The sequence below is a fragment of the Schistocerca americana genome, chromosome X (genome assembly GCF_021461395.2).
Source record: "Schistocerca americana isolate TAMUIC-IGC-003095 chromosome X, iqSchAmer2.1, whole genome shotgun sequence".
NCBI classification, from domain to species: domain Eukaryota; kingdom Metazoa; phylum Arthropoda; class Insecta; order Orthoptera; family Acrididae; genus Schistocerca; species Schistocerca americana.
In genome coordinates this window covers 892,347,755-892,361,170 of record NC_060130.1, presented here as the reverse complement: position 1 = coordinate 892,361,170, position 13,416 = coordinate 892,347,755, and the positions used below count along the sequence as shown (strand labels likewise).

Sequence of the window (13,416 nt, the reverse complement as noted above, 5' to 3'; positions counted from 1 at the left end):
TGTACCCAGCGAGGGGCAGGGGGGGGGGGGACACAGCTGCCCCCCCCCTAGAAGATATTCGCAGTTTTCTACTAGTTTACTGTTTTATTTAATAAGAAATGCTGCATGTTTTTTTCGGATTGTACAAGTGCATTCTTGTATTTAAAATGTTTATTAAAAGCAGTTTTTCACTGGTTTACTGTTTTATTTAATAAGAAGAAGTGCTGTACGTTGTCTCAAGTGCTTGTTTCCTGAGACTAGTATGACCTGCCCCCCCCCCCCCTCCCCACCTAGTTCAGATCAGATCCTGGGTACGCCCTTGTTCTTATCCCTTTAGAATCGGATGCCACCCAGGTATTGCTTCATATATTTCATTATTGCTGTGTCCGACATCTATGAAACAAAATTATCATTACAAAAGGAAATCAACAGTATGACGAAACTAGACTCCCCTCATGCTGACTCTTTTCCATCAGTGACAGTCTTTCAGTGCATATTGTGCTTCCGTCCTTGTCCAGATACTTCAAGTTCTGCAGCCTGCAAGGGCAATGAGACCTGCTTTCCTGTATCACAACAAGTAAGTGATAAGCAAAATATATAAATATTATTAGTAGAAGTAGTTGGGTTGGAGTTGTTTTGGGGAAGGAGACCAGACAGTGAGGTCATTTGTCTCATCAGATTAGGGAAGTATGGGGAAGGAAGTCGACCGTGCCCTTTGAAAGGAACCATCCCAGCATTTGCCTGGAGCGATTTAGGGAAATCACAGAAAACCTAAATCAGGATGGCCGGACATGAGATTGAACCGCCGTCCTCCCGAATGCGGGTCCAGTGTCTAACCACTGCAGCCCGCATCTCGTGGTCGTGTGGTAGCGTTCTCGCTTCCCACGCCCGGGTTCCCAGGTTCGATTCCCGGCAGGGTCAGGGATTTTCTCTGCCTCGTGATGGCTGGGTGTTGTGTGCTGTCTTTAGGTTAGTTAGGTTTAAGTAGTTCTAAGTTCTAGGGGACTGATGACCATAGATGTTAAGTCCCATAGTGCTCAGAGCCATTTGAACCATTTTTTTTCTAACCACTGCGCCACCTCGCTCGGTAGTAGAAGTAGTATTTAGTATATGTCATACTTACATTTTGTGTCCAAAAAAAGGGGGGCTGGCAGGGATGGGAGAAAGCAAGGTGAAAGAAAAGGGGACCATCAGGTAGCTGTGCTCTGCCTCTATAGCACCCAGTTTGTGAAGGCTTAGATGGGCATGGGTCCTTCTGCTGGTCTTTCCATTTTCGACCAGGAAGCTGACTTGGGACAAGAACTTAGGAACCTTGTAAGGCCACATTCCTCAGCGGCATTTTCTGGGTTAGGCCTCTGTCCCCTCTTTCTCTGCCCCCAGACATTCCTGACTTAAACTGTATCCCCTGTCCCAACCGCTGCAACCATCTTCCACAATTGTAGACCCAAGATTCCCCCTGGTGGGCGAGGAAGACATTTCACCTCACCATCTCCCACTTGACCTTGAGTTCATCAGGATTCACTCGCTCTGGAAAAAGTCGTTTAGTGATCACACGTTGCTCAAGAGAGAACTCACTTTGTAGGAGAGCATCAGTTGGGCCACATTGCTTTTGTAGGATTCGTGTCAAGCAGCGCTGAACGCCAGATGGAGTCACTCAAACGATCTGTTGCATCTTTTTGTGAGCTTGAGTGATAAATGATGAGTTTTGAAAGTTCCAGTTGATTTGCTCAGAAAACAAGGAATGGAGGTAATGGAGGGTGGTGGTAATGTGCCCGATTCTGTGGCTGCAACAAAACCTCATGGGACATAAACTCTGGGGTGTTGTTGCTTACTGTTTTATTCAGTGGCCCAAAACTCGCAAAGATAGAGGGCAAATGCTGAATGGTAATAACTCCAGTAGTGCTCCAACTCAGGGATAAACAAATGAAGGGCATAAATGCGCCCACAACTACAAATATGAGCAGGTTCCCATCTTTGGAATGCACAGGTGGTCCCAGATAATCAATAAAAATTTTATACAATCGATGAAATTCATGTGTGGACTGTCAGAAAACCAGTCTATGGTTGCTGTCAGGTTTTCCCGTCTTACACACTTCACATCTCTCTGCCAAATCCTGAATATCACCCTTCGTACCCTTTCACGTCACCTGCTCACCAACCTTGATGCGTGTCTTGTAAACACCAAGATGCTTGCCACATAAGGAGTGATGAAGGTAAGAGAACCTGGCTGACACCAAACTACACGGCAGACAGACCTTTTACCTTCCAATTATTGCTGGTTTGGTAGTAGAGCACCCCTTTCTCCGTGGAATATCCCCTGACTGGACGCCCTTCTGTTATCTGCTAACGAATTCTGCTCAACTCCTCATCCGTCTCTTGTTCTTCCTCTAAATTGTAGAATAAGGCTGGGATCTCAGTCACACAGCTGGTACTACATCACGACCAGTCACCTCTGCAATATCAACAGATGCCGATGCTCCCTCCCATTTCCCTTTTTTTCTTCTTCTTCATCCTGCCAGAACATCCTACTCAGAGTGTTGGTTACTTGGTTCTCTCTTCCCCTGATACGTACCACATGGAATTGAAAAGCCATAATGTGCACAGCCCACCACGCTATTCAGCTGATCCTACATGAGTGGCCCAATACCCAATTCAGGGCTTTATTATCCATTCCCAAACGAATTTTCTGTTTTCTAAGTAAAACCTGCAACTTTCTCGAATGAATAGCACTGTCATGGCCTCTAGTTTAGGCTATGTATCAAGTAGTCCAAATCAGTTCTAGCCAAGGCAGTTGCTGCATACGCTAATGGTCTATGCATACCCCCTTGCTCCTACAATAGTACCGTTGAAATGTTGGAACATGATCCATCGGTCTGCACTATGAAACGAAGGTTGAAATCAGGTACCCCTAGCACTGACCCAGTACTGTGTGCACTGTTTAAAGATTCAAAATCGGATTGCTGGCTCTCACCCCACACGACTATCGCGCCCTACCGCCGCAACTAATTTAACAGTGCCACTAGCCCCACAAAGTTACGTACAAATATGTGAAAAAAATCGCCATCCCAATAAAACAGGCGACATATTTTTTTTATTTCATGGTACACTAAACCTATGAATTGCACTGGTCCATGACTGATCGACTATAATTCCAACTAAAAGAAATCAGCTAAATTTCGATCATGCGATAAGCCACACAAATCTGAGAGCTGTAAATTCAACTATATACTTAGTGATTACAATTACAAATAACCTAAATTGGAACGATCACATAGATAATATTGAGGGTAGAGCAAACCAAAGACTGCGATTCATTGGCAGAACACTTGGAAGGTGCAATAGGTTTACCAAAGAGACTGCTTACATTACGCTTGTCCGCCCTATTCTGGAGTATTGCTGTGCGGTGTGGGATCCGCATCAGGTGGGACTGACGGATGACATCGAAGAAGTACAAAGAAGGGCAGCTCGTTTTGTATTATCGCGAAATAGTGGAGATAGTGTCACAGACATGATATGTGAATTGGAGTGGAAATCATTAAAACAAAGTGGTTTTTCGTTGCGACGGGATCTTCTCATGAAATTTCAATCAACAATTTTCTCCTCCGATTGCGAAAACATTCTGTTGGCACCCACCTACGTAGGGAGAAATGGTCATCACGATAAAATAAGAGAAAAAAGGGCTCGCACAGAAAAATTTAAGTGCTCGTTTTTCCCGTGTGCCGTTCGAGAGTAGAACGGAAGAGAGACAGCATGAAGGTGGTTCATTGAACTCTCTGCCAGGCACTTTATTGTGAATAGCAGAGTATGGGTAGATGTAGATGTAGAACAACCGACACGATGTCCCCGAGGAATGGTATCTCACTTTGAACTTTATACTCACTGTTACAGCTCGCGCCCTCTGGCCTGGAACCACATTTAAAAACATTTACCTGTCTCAATCTACATCTACATCTACAGGGATACCCTGCAAACCACATTCAAGTACCTGGCAGAGGCTTCATCGAATCACCTTCACAATTCTCTATTATTCCAATCTCGTATATCACGTGCAAAGAATAAACAACTATATCTTTCCGTGTGAGCTCTGATTTCCCTTATTTTATCATGTTGATCGTTCCTCCCTATGTAGGTCGGTGTCAACAATTTCTTTTCACATTCGGAGGAGAAGGTTGGTGATTTGACTTTCGCGAGAAGATTCCGTCACAGCGAAAAACGCCTTTCTTTTAATGATTTCCAGCCCAAATCCTGAACAAAATCGATGGGCACGCATCAGATGGTACGCGTGCTTCGAGATGCACATAATCTGGGAAACTCAGTTTCAAATGTGTGTGTTGTAAGTTTGAATTTAAAACAAAAGGGAACAGTTATGAGCATTTAAGGAACTTAAATGCAGGTGTTGTTGCCTCTCTGCAGCTCTATGCTGCGTGGATTACATCAGCCAACCGCAATTTTCCAGTAAAAAAAAAGCATATGTGATATGCCAATCCAGAATATCTTACATGTCAAAATACTTACCAGTGGTCACCTGGATAAGACAGATGCCCACCTGAGTGCTACCTTACATGTCCCACTCTGTTAAGCACCCAGGTGGGAACGCAAATTTGCGCTGTAATTTGGCCTGTTTTCAGTTCTCCTCTGAAATCGAATACGATTCCTCACAATCTGTTCTGAAGATCCAAAGCATGTCGTTCGATGTCTGAAATCTTATGAAATAATCTCTAACCAGTGAGAAGAGCAACATTCTGTGCTCGAACAAGAAGAGGCAGTCACGACTTCTTTGGTTTCAGGTGCATTTCAGCGATAAAGCACACAACTGTGTGGCACTTTGTGAACACCCAAACGGGAAAAATGATCCAGAATACGTGCACCAGATCGCTACACCAGTACTAGTCGCCTATCTCCTCAACATGTGAGCCAAGTCAGCAGCACAGCATCTCTATGCAAAAGTCGTAGACTCTACGTCCTAGATCATATCTGCAACCGATATTTCCTCACCAACTTAGTATGACACCTGAGTACCACAGCCTGTAAGTAACCACCGTGGGAAGAAATTTATCTGCCATCCAAGTGAGAGCAGGAGAGCAGCAAACGATTCACATATTGTAGTATACAGAACCACACCTTGAACCATGAACATGGGTTTATGATTTCCTTCACACGACATATGGACTCAGAAATGCTGCACAGACTAACCAAAGGTTCATAGACAATAATCTTTTCAAGTTTTCCTTTTTCTACCATTACTTATATGATACTTTAGTCTTCCCTTTTTCTCAACATGAACATGAAGAGCATCTCAAACTAGTTTTGGTGTCCTAAATGGTGTCAGTATAATAATCAATAAAGATAAATGTCATCTGAAACAATCAGAAGTTATGTTGTTTCGCCATTCGATTAGCAGTGATGGCATATGGCCTACAACACAATGGTATGTGTTTAAGAGTACACTACCATAGCTCTGGAACTTTCAAGAACTACGACAACTTCTTGGGATGGTAAATTTTTATCACAGACACCTACCTCATGCAGCTGCCATCCAGGCATCCTGACAAATGTGTTAACAAGCAAGCACATGACAGACGAGTGAGATATTGAATGGACCCCGAAAATGCAACAGGTATCTGAGCAAATTGAAAACTATCTTTGTCAGGCTACGATTTTGGCACACACACACACCTCCACACCTTATGATCACTTCTAACAAGGAGTTCCACAATCAGAACAATCCTCCAACAGTGGGTTACAGGAATACAGCATCCACCTCTGTTCTTTTTGAGGAAGTTGACCAACTTACAGTATAAGTGGTCAGTGTACAACAGGGAATTATTGGTGGTGTACGAAGCATTACGTCATTTCAAAGATGATGCTGACGGAAAGCCTCTGAGCATTTACACAGACCGTTGGCCCTGGGTGGATTCCACCTGCAATCCATCAACAGATTGCTCCCCATGACGTTTTCGCTATTTACAGTATATTGCGCAATTCACAACCTATGCTCGACATCTCCATGATGCAGACGATGTAGAGACAGACTATCTCTCTTGGATCAACACACTCGCAGCGGATACTGATTATGACAAACCAGCAGAAGCGCAACTACAGGATACACAATTATGGGAACTCCCGCAAGGCAGCACAACTAGTTTGCGCATAGAATCGTCTCCATTCCTCACTTGTCAACACAAGTATTTTGTGATGTTCCAGGGATTCACCTTCAACCTCTTGTACCAATCAGCATAAGGAGAGTCATCTTTCAGAAATTACACATGCTGTCCCATCCACGAATCCATCCAACAACAGGACAGTAGTGGCGCACCAGCACTGCTGGTGCATTTTGGAAGTGTGGGTTGCCTATATCAGGGGCAGGTATGCACTCAGGGGCAAACCTATTGTTCTCCTTTGATGACAGGTCATTAACTTATTGTTCTGCTAACAGGATCCTTTCTTTTGATTGACAGGTCCTTAACCTATTGTTCCTCCACACCCTCCCACTCCCCTCCCCCTACCAAATACAGGTACACTTTCAGGTCTGAGTTACTGGAATATCCCCTCTCACTCTTATCAATTTGATTGACTACTTAATTAAATAGATCATTTAATTATCCCCTCGCCCTCTGGTAAACCCCCTCCCATCCTTCCCAGAAATTGGTGGGAAAAAGACTCAGTTGATTGGTCCTTTGGGGAGAATTCGATTGTAGTGTATGGAATATTGTTTAAAGAATTTAGGCAATGTATGGAATATTGTTTAATTATTTATGTAAGTTTATGTAATATAGTTTATTTATCTAGTTAAAGAATTTGTCAGGAAATCTATTGCAATGTATGGAATATTGTTTAAACAACTTAGATAATGTGTGGAATATAGTTTATTTATTTATTTAAAGAATTTTTCTGGAAATCTATCCCCACCACCCCATCACCCACCCCCCACCCTCTGCCCCTCCTCTCTTCCTATCCCCTCCCCCACCTGGAAATTGGTGGCTCTGCAGTGGAGAGGAAGGATCTCACAAAGGGAAATTCAAGGGTATGTTGTTTATTTACAAAAAATTAGCGAGGGTTGGATTTCTCTTGCTCATCATTCTCTGCTGTTTGGAAAGATGGATGCAGGTCTTGTAAGAAGTAATTAAATCGATCGCCTTTCTTTTTATTCCGATTGCTCAGGGAATACCATCATGAAACACACATCACACGTAATTACACAGTTACAAATATTAAGATCACAAAGCATGCACCACCCGTCTGGGTTCAGAGGTCATCCTCAGTTCATACAGGCGATTGGCGGAGTTGGTGAAGGCGGAAAGTCTCGCTCGCGGGGTAGAATCTGCGCTAACTATTTGTAGTATCGTTCCCAGAACCGATCGCGGTCCTCTGGTTTGGAGCCGAGTGGAAGGCTTAAACCACAGGCTCAGACGATTCTGCGGAGATCTGGGGTGCAAATTTCTCGACCTCCGCTATCGGGTCGAGAAATGTAGGGTCCCCCTGAAAAGGTCAGGCGTGCACTACACGCAGGAAGCGGCTACAAGGGTAGCGGAGTACGTGTGGAGTGCACATGTGGTTGTTTTTACGTTAGAGAATTCCCTCCGAAGGCCCGAAAAGACGCCTGCTGAGACGCGATAAGGTAGTAGTAGGCAAAACGCAACAGGGACTAACAATATTAATGTGGTAATAGTAAACTGCAGGAGCGTCTATAGAAAGGTCCCAGGACTGCTCTCATTAATAAACGGTCTCAATGCCCACATTGTGATAGGGCCAGAAAGTTGGCTGAAACCAAATGTAAACAGTAATGAAATTCTAAACTCAGACTGGAATGTATACCGCAGAAACAGGCTGGAGAGTGAAGGGGAAGGCGTGTTTATAGCGATAAAAAGTGCAATAGTATCGAAGGAAATTGACGGAGATCAGAAATGTGAAACAATTTGGGTGAAGGTCACGGTTAAAGCAGGCTCAAACATGGTAATTGGATGTCTCTATAGGCCCCCTGGCTCAGCAGCTGTTGTGGCTGAGTACCTGAAGGATAATTTGGACAATATTTCGAGTAGATGTCCCTACCATGTTGTAGTTCTGGGTGGAGATTTTAATTTGTCGGATATAGACTGGGAGACTCAAGCGTTTATAACGGGTGGCAGGGACAAAGAATCCAGTGAAATTTTTTTAAGTGCTTTATCTGAAAACTACTTTGAGCAGTTAAACTGAGAACCGACTCGTGGCGATAACATATTCGACCTTCTGGTGACAAACAGAGCCGAACTACTTGAAACAGTTAATGCAGAACAGGGAATCAGCGATCGTAAAGCGGTTACTACAGCGATGATTTCAGCCTTAAATAGAAATATTAAAAAAGGTAGGCTGATTTTTCTGTTTAGCAAAAGTGACAAAAAGCATATTTCAGAGTACTTCACGGCTCAACACAAAAGTTTTGTCTCAAGTACAGATAGTGTTGAGGATCAGTGGACAAAGTTCAAAACCATCGTACAATACGCATTAGATGAGTATGTGCCAAGCAAGATCGTAAGAGACGAAAAAGAGCCACCGTGGTACAACAACCGAGTTAGAAAACTGCTGCGGAAGCAAAGGGAACTTCACAGAAAACATAAATACAGCCAAAGCCTTGCAGGCAAACAAAAATTACGCGAAGCGAAATGTAATGTGAGGAGGGCTATGCGAGAGGCGTTCAATGAATTCGAAAGTAAAGTTCTATGTACTGACTTGGCCGAAAATCCTAAGAAAATATGGTCTTATGTCAAAGCGGTAGGTGGATCAAAACAAAATTTCCACAGACTCTGTGACCAAAATGATACTGAAACAGAGGATGACAGACTAAAGGCCGAAATACTAAATGTCTTTTTCCAAAGCTGTTTCACAGAGGAAGACTGCACTCTAGTTCCTTCTCTAGATTTTTGCACAGATGACAAAATGGTAGATATCGAAATAGACGACAGAGGGATAGAGAAAAAATTAAAATCGCTCAAAAGAGGAAAGGCCGCAGGACCTGATGGGATATCAGTTCGATTTTACACAAAGTACGCGAAGGATCTTGCCCCCCTTCTTGCAGCGGCGTACTGTACGTCTCTAGAAGAGCGTAGCGTTCCAAAGGATTGGAAAAGGGCACAGGTCGTCCCCGTTTTCAAGAAGGGACGTCGAACAGTTGAGCAGAACTATAGACCTATATCTCTAACGTCGATCAGTTGTAGAATTTTGGAACACGTATTATGTTCGAGTATAATGACTTTTCTGGAGACTAGAAATCTACTCTGTAGGAATCAGCATGGGTTTCGAAAAAGACGATCGTGTGAAACCCAGCTCGCGCTATTCGTCCACGAGACTCAAAGGGCCATAGAGACGGGTTCCCAGGTGGATGCCGTGTTTCTTGACTTCCGCAAGGCGTTCGATACAGTTCCCCATAGTCGTTTAATGAACAAAGTAAGAGCATATGAACTATCAGACCAGTTGTGTGATTGGATTGAAGAGTTCCTAGATAACAGAACGCAGCATGTCATTCTCAATGGAGAGAAGTCTTCCGAAGTAAGAGTGATTTCAGGTGTGCCGCAGGGGAGTGTCGTAGGACCGTTGCTATTCACGAAATACATAAATGACCTTGTGGATAACATGGGAAGTTCACTGAGGCTTTTTGCGGATGATGCTGTGGTATATCGAGAGGTTGTAACAATGGAAAATTGTACTGAAATGCAAGAGGATCTGCAGTGAATTGACGCATGGTGCAGGGAATGGCAATTGAGTCTCAATGTAGACAAGTGTAATGTGCTGCGAAATAGAAAGAAAGATCCCTTATCATTTAGCTACAATATAGCAGGTCAGCAATTGGAAGCAGTTAATTCCATAAACTATCTGGGTGTACGCATTAGGAGTGATTTAAAATGGAATGATCATATCAAGTTGATCGTCGGTAAAGCAGATGCCAGACTGAGATTCATTGGAAAGATCCTGGGGAAATGCAATCCGAAAACAAAGGAAGTAGGTTACAGTACACTTGTTCGCCCACTGCTTGAATATTGTTCACCAGTGTGGGATCCGTGCCAGATAGTGTTGATAGAAGAGATAGAGAATATCCAACGGAGAGCAGCGCGCTTCGTTACAGGATCATTTAGTAATCGACTACTTATACTGTCGACAGACTAAAGTGTGAGTGCATTCTACAGGATACGTCTAACATGACTGACGATAGCACAGTCTGCACAGATGATAGTACTCACATCACTCTGGATCATGACGTATTCATAGTGCAAGTAAACATGCAACAATTTTGGTCCAAAGAGCACTCGGTTAAACTGGTCAACGACCTTCTCATCGTGGAGGGACAGCACGGGCAATGGCTGGCCAATGAAGGGACACACCTCAAAATATTCTCTACCAACTACAGACTCCAACAGGATACCTATGCAGACACTGCCACTTCTCAGCTTTAAGCAAATGGAACCCTCACTATCACAGTTGCATAGCAACATCCACAGTTTCAGCATCTGCCAATGGAGCAGGCTACTTCTGTGACCACAACATTACTGTCTCTGCCACTTAACCGCCTCGTCAATCTAACGCCGATCATCAATCACGTTATGGATGAACACATATATTGCACAATTTCTGTTCCAATCATTCGATTGTATGCATCCTCACTTGGATCTTCTACATAAATATCGCCAACAGTCGACTTTGGCAGATTTAGAATGGTTGAATGTCTCTGATGGTTTTGTTACACATTTAATAACCGATGACTGGTCCACTTTCCAACTCAGTGAGCTCTCCTGACTCAGCCATTCTACTGTTACTCCTTCTCCACTAAGAGCACAACACTGTAAATATCATTTTTATACCGGCGGTTCCGTTACGGAATTTGTTTCATACTTAAGGTTTAAAAAACGGAAGTATCAAAAAAGTTCCGCAATGAATGTATACCCATAGACTGTCAAAAAACGGTCTGGATCAAAAAGTCAAAAAAAGTATAGCAAAATGCATTTCTTTCACACTTACATCAAAGTTTCTGGGGAAAATCGTTTTAAATTGATGTTGACATATTTCTGTTGCACTCGCTCATGTTGTAGGTAAGGTTTTTGTGCTTTCGTGATAAACTGTGGTTTGTATATAATACATTTTCTGAATCAAATAAATCTTGATGTTTTGAAACTCTTTGGATTTCGCCTTTTGTTCAACTTCAAGATTTCTAATTGGTTAGATCTATTTTATTACTCTGTATTAGTTTTCTGTAACATAAAATTTTCCGCATATTGCGTCATGCCTTCTGTGATGGCTCAGAGATAGCCGTGGGTGGGTGCTGGCTGGTGTAACGCTGACGACCAGTCGAGCGTGATAATACATTGTTGTTGGAGCCCGTGAGATTTGCCGATGCACTGGTGAGAAATAGAGACTCAAAGTTAATTTAACTATGAAATTATTGTTCTTGCTAAAAAGCCAGCCAATGTAACGAAGCAAAGAGGCAACAACTACTGTTGGTTGGTGAATCTGCATATCTGTTTCCTGTTGCTTGAAATATGGAAGGTAAATATGATGCTTATGTTGACACGACAGAACTTTTTTTGCCTGTTGGAACATGTCTGGAAACTACCGGAACTGGTTGATTGGGCATTTCACATGAGATAAGAGTTTTGGTGAATCAGCGTCCACAAACACTTTCCCCATACCACTAATACCGAAGCAGCGTAAAGGATTGAAAGTATTCGGAATTATTTAGCTGCCTTACCATGGACGTGGCTTATAAAAGTTTGATTTCCCCTGGATGCAGGGTACTGTTGTCATGCCATCATAATCGTTATTGTTGTTCAACACTTTTTTCTGTTAAGGAGACATGTGCAACGAAAATAGTGGGTCTCAGACATATATATTACAATGAACAATTCACCAAGTATGAAAACTCTCTCCAAAAATGTGTAAGTCTGAAATCTTTCACCTACTGATTCTTCTTCTTCTTCCTGAAACGTTTATGGTGATGAAGGCACTCAAATTTCTCAACAAATTAGTGAGTGTAAATGTAGATTAGAAGCTCTGCCTTAACCTTGCGGTAACCACTGCATGTAATTTAGTGGATTAGTATGTTACGACAGTTGACAACAGAATCCTGTGAGTGCCTATCATGACTGAAAAGAGCATATTCAATGACCCTAACAAGAACCACATTTCCCATACTGGTGCAAGAAGATGAAAAATTTATAACATCACAGTCAGTAAGCCACTGCAATGATGTTGATTAATATTTAATTATTTCTTCTTAGATTCTGTTATTAAAAGCAACAGACGCTAGGTTATTTAAAGTATTCTAGTTGTTTACAAGCACTAGTGTCGTTTCAGTCTTTCAGCGATGGGTTTGATACAGTTTTCCACACTAGTCTATCCAGTACACATCACATTATCTCCGTATGATTACTAAAACCTTCATTCATTTGTACCTGATTACTATACTCACGCATCAGTCGCCATTTACAAATTTTTTTCCGTCCACAATTCATTCCAGAACCAAATTTGTTATTTCTTGACGTCTCCCCATTCATTCAGTTACATTATGCCGTATGCTCTTTTATGTGCAAGTCGATGCTGTACCACTTCATTAGTTACCTGATCTGCCTAACTATTAACTATTCTTCTGGAATACTGCATTTCAAAAGCTTTTATTCTCATTTTCTATAGGAAAATGTATTTGGTTATTATTTTTCTTTCTTTGCAGTTTCGATCCAATAACTGATAAGGAAAAGATGGGAGAGGAGGATGAGGTGGAGGAGACAGAGAAGAAATATGTGTTTTTGTGAGAGTGGGGACATTGAAGGTGAAATTTATAAATGTCAACAATTTTTAATTAGTATGACTGTGATTAGAAAATGCTTTGCTTCATGATTGTTCTTCTTTACAGTTCTTGATCTTATAGAAGATGATGATGTTGATGAAGATGAAACTGACGAATTCATTAGTGAAAGTATATAACAAGCACTCAAGTATCAGAAAGAATATTTGCTTTAGATAAATGTAATCTTTTTGTAATAAAATTTTTCACCTAGAGTGTTTTTTTGAGGGTTTTTTCCTCCATTAGAGAGAGAATTTTAGGAGCTTAAGTATTTTATTGTTGGAAATCCTGTACATTAAACCAGTATGATGTAATGCTGTGTGTGTGTGTGTGTGTGTGTGTGTGTGTGTGTGAGAGAGAGAGAGAGAGAGCACCAAGTTGATGATAGGTACAGTGTATGACATATTTTATATTTTTCACTTGATACAATTCAAAATGATAGTTTATTAACACTAAAACTACACACTATGACACTAAGCACATGAAAATAATGTGTAATCAACCCCTCATTCCAAATTTGGTGTTTGTAACCGAGTCGTATATAAAATCTCAGTTTGATTTTGAAATGTTGATCATTTGCAAATAGTTCCTGAACTGTTGCTTGCTAGACCACAAATGCTTCTGCTTCATCT

At 42.0% G+C, this 13,416-nt stretch overlaps 1 long non-coding RNA gene across 1 annotated transcript; it reads left to right on the top strand.

Moving 5' to 3' along the window:
- The first annotated feature begins 11,330 nt into the window (after window positions 1-11,330).
- Window positions 11,331-12,930, top strand: LOC124554762. Its single transcript, XR_006968436.1, has 3 exons — window positions 11,331-11,490; window positions 12,671-12,769; window positions 12,854-12,930. It is a non-coding gene; the product is annotated as an uncharacterized LOC124554762 (long non-coding RNA).
- The last annotated feature ends 486 nt before the right edge of the window (window positions 12,931-13,416 follow it).